Consider the following 13,253-nt stretch of genomic DNA (forward strand, 5'->3'; position numbering starts at 1 on the left):
TTTTTTTCTGAGAATAGTGACTATGAGTGGCCCCTCATACAAGGCCCTGCTAGAAACACGGTGGGCCCACATTTTTTGGATGATCCAAACCATTCATTTGATAGGCCCTGGCATAGATAGGGAAAATTCATCTCCCCTCAGGGATATCATTATAAATTAAGGCACATTTGGATGCCCATAAATTTAGAATTTTGATTTCTCACATTTGCAGTGGAGATTTGGAACTGGATCAGATCCTTAGATTTCCAAATCAGCTACAATAGTGGGAAAAAAATCTGATTTTCAAATGTTCTGCAAGACATTATTTGGAAATCAAAATTTGTGGCAATTACCTTCACTAGCTCGTCCTTGAAGCAACAGCAGCTATATTTTTAAAATGCACCATCCACTTATTCTCTTACGTAATATCATTCATTTCTGAAAAGTGAAATGTGAGATTTATTCTGATATTGGAAAGGGAAAATATTTTTAAATTTCCTTCTTTATTTACACAAGAGAAGAGTTAACTCGAACCAACTCAATTCAATTTTAACTCATACGATTATTCTAGGGCAATGATATTTTCACTCGCAGTACGATTCGCGCCCCTTTTTTAACGTGATTTGACGTCAAAAAGCGTTAAAGTTGCCCACTGTTCACATTATAAGGGGCGCGGATGCGTACTCCAGGGGGAGTGAAAATATCATTACCCTTATTCTAACCCTCCAATCTATAGGTTTTGCCCCAAAATCATTTTCATAGGATGATCCTAGCACTCCGATATGGAATCCTCAATAGATCAGGGTTATGATCATCCGATGGAAATGATTTTTGGAGCACAAGCTACCTACGTTGTAGCCCAACAAATGAACGGTTTGGATCATCATATGAAGTGGGCTGTACAATACTTTATAAAAAAAATCGGCCACGCATATAAATCTCTTGTGGGTAAGGCTATTAGAACACTAGAACAGCAAAATCATTCTAGTGAGAGAGCATTTTACGAAAAAAAAAACATGATAAGGCTATTAAGGGTAAATATTTTTCTCATTATTGCACCCTAGAAAATTCATGAAACTTAAAGATGGCCACATTTCATCGTCGACTTCTCATATTTGTCCACTTTGATAGCTACATTTCATTGTTGTCTTCTTCTTAATTTTGTCTACTGACTCTTTATGACTAGGACCAATTACCAATGGGGGGCAAACATTAGGCAGAATTATCAACTGGACCCAGGCTTTTCAGAAATTACGAATGGGGGACGAAATATGTACGGATGGAAAATTGGGGTCGAAAATGCCCTTTGCCTTTCTTAAAGACCACGTTGCTTTTACTTTTGTACTTTTACCTTTTCCCTCTTCTTTACTGTATCATTTTCTACTTTGGGGGTTTTTTAACGTAGCATTGGACGTGGGAAAACTCAACAAACACGTGAGTAGTATTTTTGCAATGTTTTTGTTTTCTCATATCTGTATTATCTTGTTTAGGGTTTTGTATTTTGTTGATCTCTAATGATTTGTAGTGGAAAACCCTTTTTGAGAGTTGAAAACCCGATTTCAGGTGGCTACCCTATTTTGAGGTTTTGTTTTGAGAGTTGCAAACCCTGTTTAGATATTTAGTAAGCCCCATTTAGATACTTGAAAACCCCTCTTTTATAGGCCTTAAAACCTTTAACAAACCCCTTTTGGAGAGTTAAAAACCCCTCTATTATAGACTTTAGAAGCTTTGAAAACCCTCTCCTAGAGAGTTGAAAACCCCTGTTTATATATAATCCAATTTAGATAATGGATAACTCCCTTCATAGATTTGAAAAGCCCCGTTCTATAGTCTTGAAACCCATCTAGATACTTGATACCCCCAATTAATCACATGATAAGCCTTTTTGTCCTTGAAAACCCTCCCTTAGATATCTGTTAACCCCAATTTAGGTACTTGATAATCCCTTTGGGACCTGAGAAGCCCTCTATAGACACTTGAAAACCCCAATTTAGTTACTTGATCAGCCCTATTTTAGACTTGAGCCCCCCTAGCCAACCATGTTTATTGACTTCATAACCCTCCTTCTTGAGACTTTAAAACCCCCATTTAGAGTGTTGACAACCCTGTTTAGAGATTTGAAAACTCCCTTTTTTCAACATTGTTCTTCTGACATCTTGTGTGTCTTTGCAGGTGTTTAAAAAAACCGAAACAATGGTTTCTCTTCTTTTACACTATGATGGAAAATTGAAGGATGAAGTTTCGTGGGAATATATCGGTGGGAGGAAGACATTCTTATCGATTGGACGACGAATCAATTTCCAACAATTTAAAGTTCTAATCCAGAAAAGAATCGGAACTATAGAAGGGCAGGTGATTGAATCCATAAAGTGTCGATACGTTGTTGATCCATATATATCCACTTTAATGGATGTCGATAATAATGATGCCTTCCAAACCATCATGAGGATGTTTGACAAAGATGTGTTTAATTCTATGATGATATACATATTCAAAAGCATTACTGACAATAGTAGAAATTCATTGTATTCGTCAATGCTGCCTCCAAACAATGTTTCTATTACGGGACCCTCTAATAATGTAGCCATTCCGTCTACTTCGAATCCACCCCAAAATCTTCCTCGAGAAGCAGAAAATGTCAATCATCCCCCGCGTTTTGAAGTGGATTTGCAAAGAGACTACGATGATGAACTTGATGGTACCAATATAGGAGGTGATTCAACACAACCGACTGTAAGGTATTGTCCTTCTTTACCAATGGTTTTTCCCCTTCAATATTTGAAATAAAAAATTAATCAATCTACTAGCCTGATTATATATTGTTCAACTATGCAGGTCTCGCATTGTCCTAAATGAAGAATTTACACATGATTTGACGGATCATGCCATTGAAGATATCCACGACAGACAAAGTGATGGAGACTTGGAAATGCACTTCAATAATGAATTTCAAGATGATTTTTGTGTCATGAGTGGTTATTTTGAAGAAGATAGGAATGATGATGATCATAGTGACGATGACGAGGATCATCATGATGGCATTGATGATGATCATGATGTTGATGATGGAAATCTTGGTGTCCCTCATGACAGTAGGCTGCAAATGGAAGTAGATGATATGTTTGTTGGGGCTCATGAGGTAGATGCTGATAATGTTGAGATTGAGAAGTTAACTTGTGGGGCAATGTTTGCAGATATGAAACAGTTCAAGCAGGTAGTTCGAGAGTATGCAATTCGGCAAAGATTTAAGTTTGTGAAATCAAAGTCAACACCAAAAAAATATGCCGTTCGATGTAAGGAAGAAGGTTGCAAATGGCGTATATCTGGCATTAATAATATGACTTATGTGTTAGTGAAGACGTTTGTTCCCGACCATACGTGCACAACTCAACTAAGGGGCAATGATCACCCTCTTGTAACATCAGCTTGGGTTGCTAAGACATGCTTACGCTTATTCGATCGCCCAGAAGAGATCGGGACAAGGATCATAAGAGAATATATTAAGATGCATTGGGGTATAACTATAAGCTATCGAAAAGCGTACATTGCGATGGACATCATCCTTGAAATTAAGTGTGGGAATGTTGAGGACTCTTACCGCATATTGCCTGCACTTTCAGTTGAGATGATGAGAAGAAATCCTGGCACCTATATGCGTGTTTTCCGTGGAAGAGATTTACGTCCAAGGGGAGATGATAGGTTTGTTCGGTTATTTTGGACATTTGGTCCCAGCATACGTTCCTTTAATCGAACACTCAGACCTATAGTTTTGGTCGATGGTACACATCTACGAGGAAAGTATCTAGGAATCTTATTGATTGCAGTCGGGGTTGACGGTAACAACGGATTATTTCCATTAGCGTTTGCAGTTGTCGAGACCGAGAACGAAGATAGTTGGAGGTGGTTTCTTAGGTTGGTGAGAGAAAACGTAATGTCAGCGGAGACGAACGTATTCACCATATGCTCTGATCGACAGAAGGGGTTGATGCAAGCAGTACCTATAGAATTACCTAATGCAAATCATAGTTATTGCATGCGTCACCTCGCCGCCAATTTCTATTCTGTGTTCAAAGATCTTTTACTAAAGAAATTGTTTTGGAGAGCTGCACGGGCATTGAGAGAGTGTGTTTTTAAAGAAACAATGGAGAAGATTAAGGAAATTAATGAAAATACACACAAGTGGATAAGTGACATCCCCAAGGAACATTGGGCTAGTTTTTATTTTAAGGGGGATAGATATGATGTATTGACGACCAATAGGTCGGAGTGTTTCAATGCTGTCTTGAAGGATGCGAGAAAATTGCCGATTGCATCATTGGTAGAACACACTCGATGGAAGACTTCTGACTTCTTGCAGAAACGTCAAGAAATGGGTCAAGGTTGGCAGACAAAGTTGACCCATTACGCAGAAGAACATATGACATTGGCAAGGGAAGAAAGCCGCCAATATACAGCTTATCGAATAGGTGTTCATGATTATGAAGTAAAGTCCCTTCAAAATGTTGATGCTGTGAACCTACACCTGCAAACATGCACCTGTCGTGCTTTCCAAACGATTGGACTGCAGTGCGGACATGCCATGGCAGCTATTGGCATCACAGATTTTGATCCTTACGATTACTGCAAAGAATGGTATCATGTACAGAGGTATCGAGATACATACGATGAGGTGTTGCACCCTACACTTGATCGGACCCAATGGCAAGTTCCTGCAGAACCTTTAATGACACTATTACCACCACGTGCAAAGAGGCCACCTGGAAGGCCGCGTACGAGAAGAACGGATCGTGAATTGCAAAGCGGATTACATTACAATTGCACCACATGTGGACAACTTGGTCACAACAAAAGAAGTTGCAAAGAACCTCCCATCGTAAGACAACCTGTTGACGAAACTGCCATTGAACCTTCTGCACCTATTTTCAACAGGTACGTGGTACACATTATATGAATTATTCTATTTTTATAAAAAAATATTTTTCAAGAATAATTAACTGTGGTGCTGGTATTTTTTAGGTCTGGTGTACCTTGTGAACCTCCTTTCTTCTTGTAAAAGTGTGTTCCTGAGACAATGCATCGACGGCTTCACTCTCTTTTTTGAAACACAAGTGGATTAGTTGTATATGATGGATGACTTCAGTCTAATTTTTTGGAAGACAATTGGATTAGTTGCATACGATGGATGACTTCAGTCTCTTTTTTTGGAAGACAAGTGGATTACTTGTAAATGATATATTTTTGATGTACTTAACTAGACAAGGTGGGTACAAAAATATTTTTTTGTGTACTTAACCATTCTAATTTTTTTGTACTAAGTGAATTGGGATGTAATACATGAAGCACATTGAATGAATACAACATCCATTTCTTTGGATCCATATCTTTTGTTATTCCATCATGAGTAGAATTGTAATTCCATTGGAGGATTATCAAGTTACTGGTAGAGGATTATCAAGTCTACAAAAAAGGGTTATGTGAAGCTGGGGGTTTTGAAGTCCTTATTTTTGGGTTATCAAGTATAAAAATTGGGGTCACCAAAATCGAAATGGGATCATCAAGTCCATGTGTGTTGGCCAAAAGTTACTGGGCGATCCACATGGGGTTTTCAAGTCTTCGGTTTTGGGGTCATCAGGTATAAAAAATGAGGTCACCAAAATCAAAATGAGATCATCAAGTCCATGCGTGTTGGCCGAAGTTACTGGTCCATCCACATGGGGTTTTCAAATCCTCGATTTTGGGGTCATCGGGTATAAAAAATGGGGTCACCAAAATCGAAATGGGATCATCAAGTTAATGTGTCAGGCAAAAACTACTGGCCGATCCACATGGGGTTTTCAAGTCATGGGTTTTGGGGTTATCAGGTATAAAAAATGGGGTTACCAAAATCGAAATGGGATCATCAAGTCTGTGTGTGTTGGGCAAAGTTACTGGCCGATCCACATGGGGTTTTCAAGTCATGGGTTTTGGGGTTATCAGGTATAAAAAATGGGGTTACCAAAATCGAAATGGGATCATCAAGTCTGTGTGTGTTGGGCAAAGTTACTGGCCGATCCACATGGGGTTTTCAAGTCATGGGTTTTGGGGTTATCAAGTATAAAAAATGGGGTTACCAAAATCGAAATGGGATCATCAAGTCTGTGTGTGTTGGGCAAAGTTACTGGCCGATCCACATGGGGTTTTCAAGTCATGGGTTTTGGGGTTATCAGGTATAAAAAATGGGGTTACCAAAATCGAAATGGGATCATCAAGTCTGTGTGTGTTGGGCAAAGTTACTGGCCGATCCACATGGGGTTTTCAAGTCATGGGTTTTGGGGTTATCAGGTATAAAAAATGGGGTTACCAAAATCGAAATGGGATCATCAAGTCTGTGTGTGTTGGGCAAAGTTACTGGCCGATCCACATGGGGTTTTCAAGTCATGGGTTTTGGGGTTATCAGGTATAAAAAAAGGGGTTACCAAAATCGAAATGGGATCATCAAGTCTGTGTGTGTTGGGCAAAGTTACTGGCCGATCCACATGGGGTTTTCAAGTCATGGGTTTTGGGGTTATCAAGTATAAAAAATGGGGTTACCAAAATCGAAATGGGATCATCAAGTCTGTGTGTGTTGGGCAAAGTTACTGGCCGATCCACATGGGGTTTTCAAGTCATGGGTTTTGGGGTTATCAGGTATAAAAAATGGGGTCACCATGGGGTTTTGGGATCATCAAGTCCATGCGTGTTGGCCGAAGTTACTGGTCCATCCACATGGGGTTTTCAAATCCTTGATTTTGGGGTGATCAAGTATAAAAATAGGGTTACCAACTTAGAAATGAGACCATCAAGTCTGGTGAATGTGAGCGGTGTTCTGGAGTCTAAAAATAGGGTTACCAACTTAGAAACGCAGTATACAACCTGTTTACTCAACAACCTGTTTGCAGAACAACCCATTTACACAACAACCTGTTTACACAATAACCTGTTTTGAACAACAACCTGTTTACACAATCACATCATTTCTCCTATTGAAGTTCTGAACAACACATACACATGCCATTTAAGTTTTGAACAACGCAACAACTCAAACACAACAATCACATCCGTCCACAACATTTCTCCTATTGAAGTTCACATTTCCCAAACTCTCCTCGTATAAATCGTTGACATAGTTCCAGTCGCATCTGAGGAATGTCATCTGGACCAAAATTGAAAGCGACCCCACTATACATATGCTCCATCCCTTTGATCACAAATAGTCCACAGTCAAATCTGCAAAACAATAGGTAGTGTAAATGGAATAGGATTAAACTCTGAATAACATAAAGCATTCACATTTAAAAGGTTTATAGGCTGCCTTACCCATTATCTTGTTGTGGGAAGTCTGCCACTTGGGCATATGGAAAGTGGTCTATGTCACAACCATGGGACTTGAAATATTCTTTTATCAAGGCTACCTGGAGAAAAAATCAGAAATGAAATATAACTGTTTGACATATCTAAGAATCTTAGACTATCACTGAAAATGTTAATGTAATTACCGTATGCCTTGCTAGTTCGTCGAATTTAAGCTCTTTTGAGGAGTTGCACTCGAAGAAGGATTTTTTAACCATGTCAAGCACAAGCAGAACCCAGTGGTTGTTTTGACATAATGGGATCAAGACCATATTAATCTCTTCCCACGGGATATCTATAAGTCTAGCATTCAATATCCCTTTCGCAAGTTCATAATCTTTGACCTTTGTTTTCTCATCCGTGGTCTCATCCATGGTACGAAGTCTAGAAGTAAGATTTCCCTGTTGAAGGAAAGTCCTCGATTGAAAAAAAATGCTTCAACCACCAATGAAGGAAAACTAGCATTCTTAACGTAGAAAAATTTACTCACATGTACCAATGAAGGAACAAATATAATTTTGCTATGAGGAGTTGTTGATCTGTCCTTGTAGGAGTTCTGAAGAAACTTTCCGTATATATCCAATACCTTCAATAAAAAAAGTTGAAGAGAAGATTATTCATATCGTTATTGACTTACATATATTTTCTTAATCACCTTTAAACAAAAGTCACTTACATTATTACTGAGGTATCTTCTACGTCTCCACAGGCATACCAAGTAGTCAACAAATATCGTTATACCTTCTTCCTTCATGATACAACGACTAGAAAATGATATAATTGTTAGAAAATGACACAACTATAAACAAAATAAGGTTATACATTTTGCATCTACTTACCTTGTCTCATTCTTTAACAATTTTTTAATCAATTTAGTCCTCCTATCCTTCCCATTCTCCTCCTCTTCTTTCTCTTGTTTATTCTTCTCCTCCATCTCTTTAACTTTCTCCTCATCTTTGTCCTCCTCTCTCACCTCCTCTCTCACCTCCTCTTTCTTCCCATTCTTCTTCTTCCTTACTAGCTTCCTCTTTTGGGGTAAAAGTGGTCCGTAGGGGCTCATCACGTTGTGGCTTGGTTTCCTAATGCGTGCCTCCATCTTCACGCATCTCTCAATGCTCCCTACTTCATTTTGTTGGTCAATGGTAACAGTACATGTTGTTTCTTTTCGCTCGTCCTCTTTTTTCTCTTCTACCTTCTCTTTCTCCTCCTCTTTGTCATCTTCTTCCTTCTCTTTCTCCTCCTCTTCGTCCTCTTCTTCCTTCTCTTTCTCCTCCACTGCCTCAAACCCTTCGAAGTGTCCTGCGCCTATTTCTTCTTCGACTTCTTCAACTTTTTCATCTTCTTCCAAAATAAGTGTTCTTACTTTTTCTAACCTTTTTCTCCATCTCTCCTTCTCCCTTTGAAAGTCCTCCCTCTCTTTTCTGACTGCCTCCTTTGCCTTTCTTATCCTCATCCACGATCTCCTCTTCCTTTCATCCTCTCCACCCTCCTCATCCTGACTATCCCCATCTCTCTCTATGTCTTCATCCATATCAAGGTTGGGCAATGTTGAGGTTGTAGGGGAGTGACCCAATATTTCTTGGCCCTCTATTGCGGGTTCCTACCCATACAAATAAAGCAAACGATGATGAGTTTTTAAACATGGACCAATTACCAATGGGGGACAAACATTAGGCAAAATTATCAACAGGACCCATGCTTTTCAAAAATTATCAATATTTCTTGGTCTTCTCAGTGAAAGCTGGACGAAAATGCCCTTTGGCATTTACAACACGTTTTCACCTTGGTTTTTCCTTCTTCCCTCTTCTTTTACTTTTCCATTATCATCTCTTTTTTTTTTACCCTACCAGTCATCTTCCTCCTTGTTCAGCCACCATTGTTGTTGGCAAATCTATACATTATCTCTAGAACTCACCCTAAAAAAATAGTGGAAAACCCTAAAAACAAAACCTAAATACAAAGAGATAGATGGTAAGAACTTAACATTCAAGTTTTTAAGATTTGCCACCAACAATGGTGGCTGAACAAGGACGAAGATGACTGGTAGGGTAAAAAATTAAAAAGGTGATAATGGAAAAGTAAAAGAAGAGGGAAGAAGGAAAAAGCCAAGGTCAAAACGTGTTGTCAATGCCAAAGGGCATTTTCTTCCAGCTTTTATTGACAACACATCTTTTGTCCCTCTTTGATAATTTCTGAAAAGCATGGGTCCTGTTGATAATTCCACCTAATTTTTTTCCCCATTGGTAATTGTCCCTTTAAACATTAATCAATAACAAAAAATGATATGCTCTATTGGGATACCTGATCGTTTATATATTCTACTTCCTCCTCTCCTAGCGTCAGTGCGACCACCACCTGATGATTGAATAAGTTAATTCCTCAATAAGAAATTACAATTGATATAAGGACATAGGGTATCTAGTTTTATGTCTCACCTGAGATTCATCTATTTTTTTACTCTCCACAAGAGCATACTTACTCGCCTCCTTTGCTTTCCAATCCCATTTTAGCATACGAGGACGGGCATTTGGATCCTTCGGAACCCATAAGTTCGTATGCTCATATAACCACACCTGCATAGACAAGAGAAAGTTTCTTAATCATCACAAAAATTACAAAGTTTAAACTTTAACGGGTTCAATCCATCATACATGCATTGCCAACGAGCACCCTCCAAGATATGTGCCGCCATGCAAGCTGACTTTGTTAAGATATCCTATCAACCAATCATAAACAGCTTGGCTCCAGTTGTAGTTACCAATATTTTTTAAATCATCCACAAAGGGCCAGAACAACTGATCGACTCGATGGGCACTCTGAGTAAATAGGACGGTGGCAAATAGGTGTAAAAGTACATATGTCACGGTTTTATTTATGTACTCTTCCTCGATTCTCCCAACTACTTCCTTGATTTCCTGTAGAATCACAGATGCTACGACATTTGCTTTATGAAATGGCCAGCCATCAACAAGAGGAGGAGGGTTTCTCTTGTCAGTTGATATAACCCTGTTCACATTTATTGCCTCCCCTCTGACTGGTAGGCCTAACGCCAACGCTACATCGTTGACCTTAAAAGGAACTGAAATACTGCCTAATCTGAATGATTTAGTGGCAGGATCCCACTTATCATGTAGTGCTCTGATAAGGGGCTTGTGCATCACAATTTCGTCAAGGTGGATCAGATGTTTGAACGGGGTCTTCTCTAGTCTCTCGTAATGGTGTTGCTGCAACCCCATCTTAGCCAATGCACTCTTGAAACATGAAGGCGAACATCTTGCAGGGACATAAGGAGCCTGCAAATCAATTAACATCATCAAAACATTAAATGGCATATGAAAACTGAATGATATTGAAAACATAAATATGAAATACACTTACATGTTGCTTCCTCCCTTCAAATTTTCCCTTCCCCTTCCCCTTCCCCTTCCCCTTCCCCTTTTGCATTTTCCCCCTCCTCTTAAGAATCTTCCCCCTTTGAATCTTAGCCTTGCTCCCCCCTTTTTCTGTTACCTTTGCCATTTATCAAAACAGACACAATATATAGATCTGTGAAAAAACAAACAAGGTTATCAACTACATAATAAGGTTATCAAAACTCATATTATTTTAAATCAAAGGCAAGAGAAGAAAGAAGACAAGGTTATCAACTACCTTGTGATGACAAGAATGAACACAATTAGAAATTTTGAATTTTAGAAAAACCTATTTTTTAAGAGGTTTGCATTTCAAAAATAATCATATCATGATTAAGTTGTATCGGGGGCTATTGCTTTTGATATGACATGTATTCACTATTCTTTCTCTTCTATGCTTGCAAGTGTTGGAGAGGTTGGCTCTTTTTCATTTATAACGAAATGGCAGATTGAAGCCATTTTATGACCACTACCTCAATATAACTTTCTTTCCTTTCTTATTCTTACTTTTTTTTTCAAGGTGTGTGAGCAAGATATAGTAATTTCGTGGTAATGAAGTATACAACATCAGGGACGATATGGATTCAGCTAGCCAAGACATGGCTGCTAATTTTATTCACAGAAAAAGACCAAGATGGTCAGGACAAGAGAAATAAATTTGTAGCACCCTTGAAGTATACAAGAAGTTCTTTGAACCCTTTTTTTCTTTTTTTAAAAAATTGATAGCAACTCACATATTCCTCTATAAGTTAGACAATCCTAACACCAAACATCATGAGGAGACAACTAAAGTATTTAACACTAACCAACCTTGAGAGGAAATCTTCATACAAATAACCAAAATAGAACAGGTAGACCATTCAAATAACTGAAATAAAAGATCCGAAAATAAACATTACAATTTAGGATAAAAAACACTCTCACAAAATATGAAAATCAATTTTCACATGAAAGATCATTCAATCACTTTCATAGTCATCATTTTCCAAAATTGCTTCTGGAAGCTAGTGTCCTGTTTCAAACCCCTTCTAATACAAACTGAAATTTCTTCTTTTTTTTTAACAACCATCGTAATCTAGCTTTAGTCTCTATATATATTTTCATTTCACACCTCATTTTTAAATACATTCAAATCATAGTAGGGAAAGGCACACACGCACCTTTTTTTTATATCAGTTTTCACATTTTGTTTACTAGTCTCTTATTTATACATTCGAGTATATTCGTTACAGCTCCAACCTATCAGTTCTACACCTTAGAACCAACCTGAATCCATATAAAGGCTCTATTTACTACCTGACTAAAGAGGGGTTTTCAAGTCTCAAAACAAAACCTCAAAATATAGTTATCCACCTGAAATAGGGTTTCTAACTCAGGGTTTTCAAGTCTCTAAACAGGGTTTCCAAGTCTCTAAATGGGGCTTACCAAATATCTAAAGAGGGATTTTCAAGTCTCTAAATGGGGCTTACCAAATATTTAAAGAGGGGTTTTCAAGTCTCAAAACAAAACCTCAAAATAGGGTTTTCCACCTGAAATCGGGTTTTTAACTCTCTAGGAGGGGGTTTTCAAAGCTTTTCACCTCTCTAGGAGGGGTTTTCAAATCTCTAGAAGGGGGTTGTCAAAGATTTTAAGGTCTATAAAAGAGGGGTTTTCGAGTATCTAAATGGGGCTTACAAAATATCTAAACAGGGTTCCCAACTCTCAAAATAAAACCTCAAAATAGGGTATCCACCTAAAATCGGATTTTCAACTCTCAAAATAGGGTAATCCATCAGAAATCATTAGAGAGGAACAAAATACAAAACCCTAAACAAGATAAAACAGATATTGGCAAAACAAAAGCATTGCAAAACCCTAAAAAAAATTGAAAAACAAAACCGAGATAGAGAAAATGGGAAAAGAAATAAAAAACTCACGTGTTCGTCGACTTTTTCCACCTCTAATGGTGGCTGCAAGTGAAGGAGATGACCGGTAGGTTAAAACCCCAAAGTAAAAAAATAGAAACAGTAAAGAAGAGGGAAGAGGGAAGAGGCAAGAGTAAAAAAGTAAAAATGAATGTGGTAAGAGGGAAAAGGGCATTTTCGACCCCAATTTTCCATCCGTACTTTTTTCGTCCCCCATTAGTAATTTTTAAAAAGGCTGGGTCCAGTTGATAATTCTGCCTAATGTTTGTCCCCCTTTGGTAATTGGTCCTTATGACTATTCATTTCCACAACTTTAAACTGACCTCCTTTCTTAGGGGGGACAAATTCACGTGGACATAAAAAAAAATCTTCGTTTATCTTAAAAACAAGGAAAAATTGCCAATGTGGGGCATCAAAATACGAGAAATGCTAACTAGGGACACACTTTTGAAAAATTGTTAGAGAGGGACGAAATGGGGGTTATCAAGTATCTAAAAGGGGTTATCAACCCTCTAAATGGGGTTATCAAACTCTCAACAAAGGGTTATCAACTCTCTTTAACAATTTTTCAAAATTGTGTCCCCCTTTG

The sequence above is a fragment of the Tasmannia lanceolata genome, unplaced genomic scaffold (genome assembly GCF_043159265.1).
Source record: "Tasmannia lanceolata isolate RefF3 unplaced genomic scaffold, GAP_Taslan_0.1 ptg000018l, whole genome shotgun sequence".
NCBI classification, from domain to species: Eukaryota; Viridiplantae; Streptophyta; class Magnoliopsida; order Canellales; family Winteraceae; genus Tasmannia; species Tasmannia lanceolata.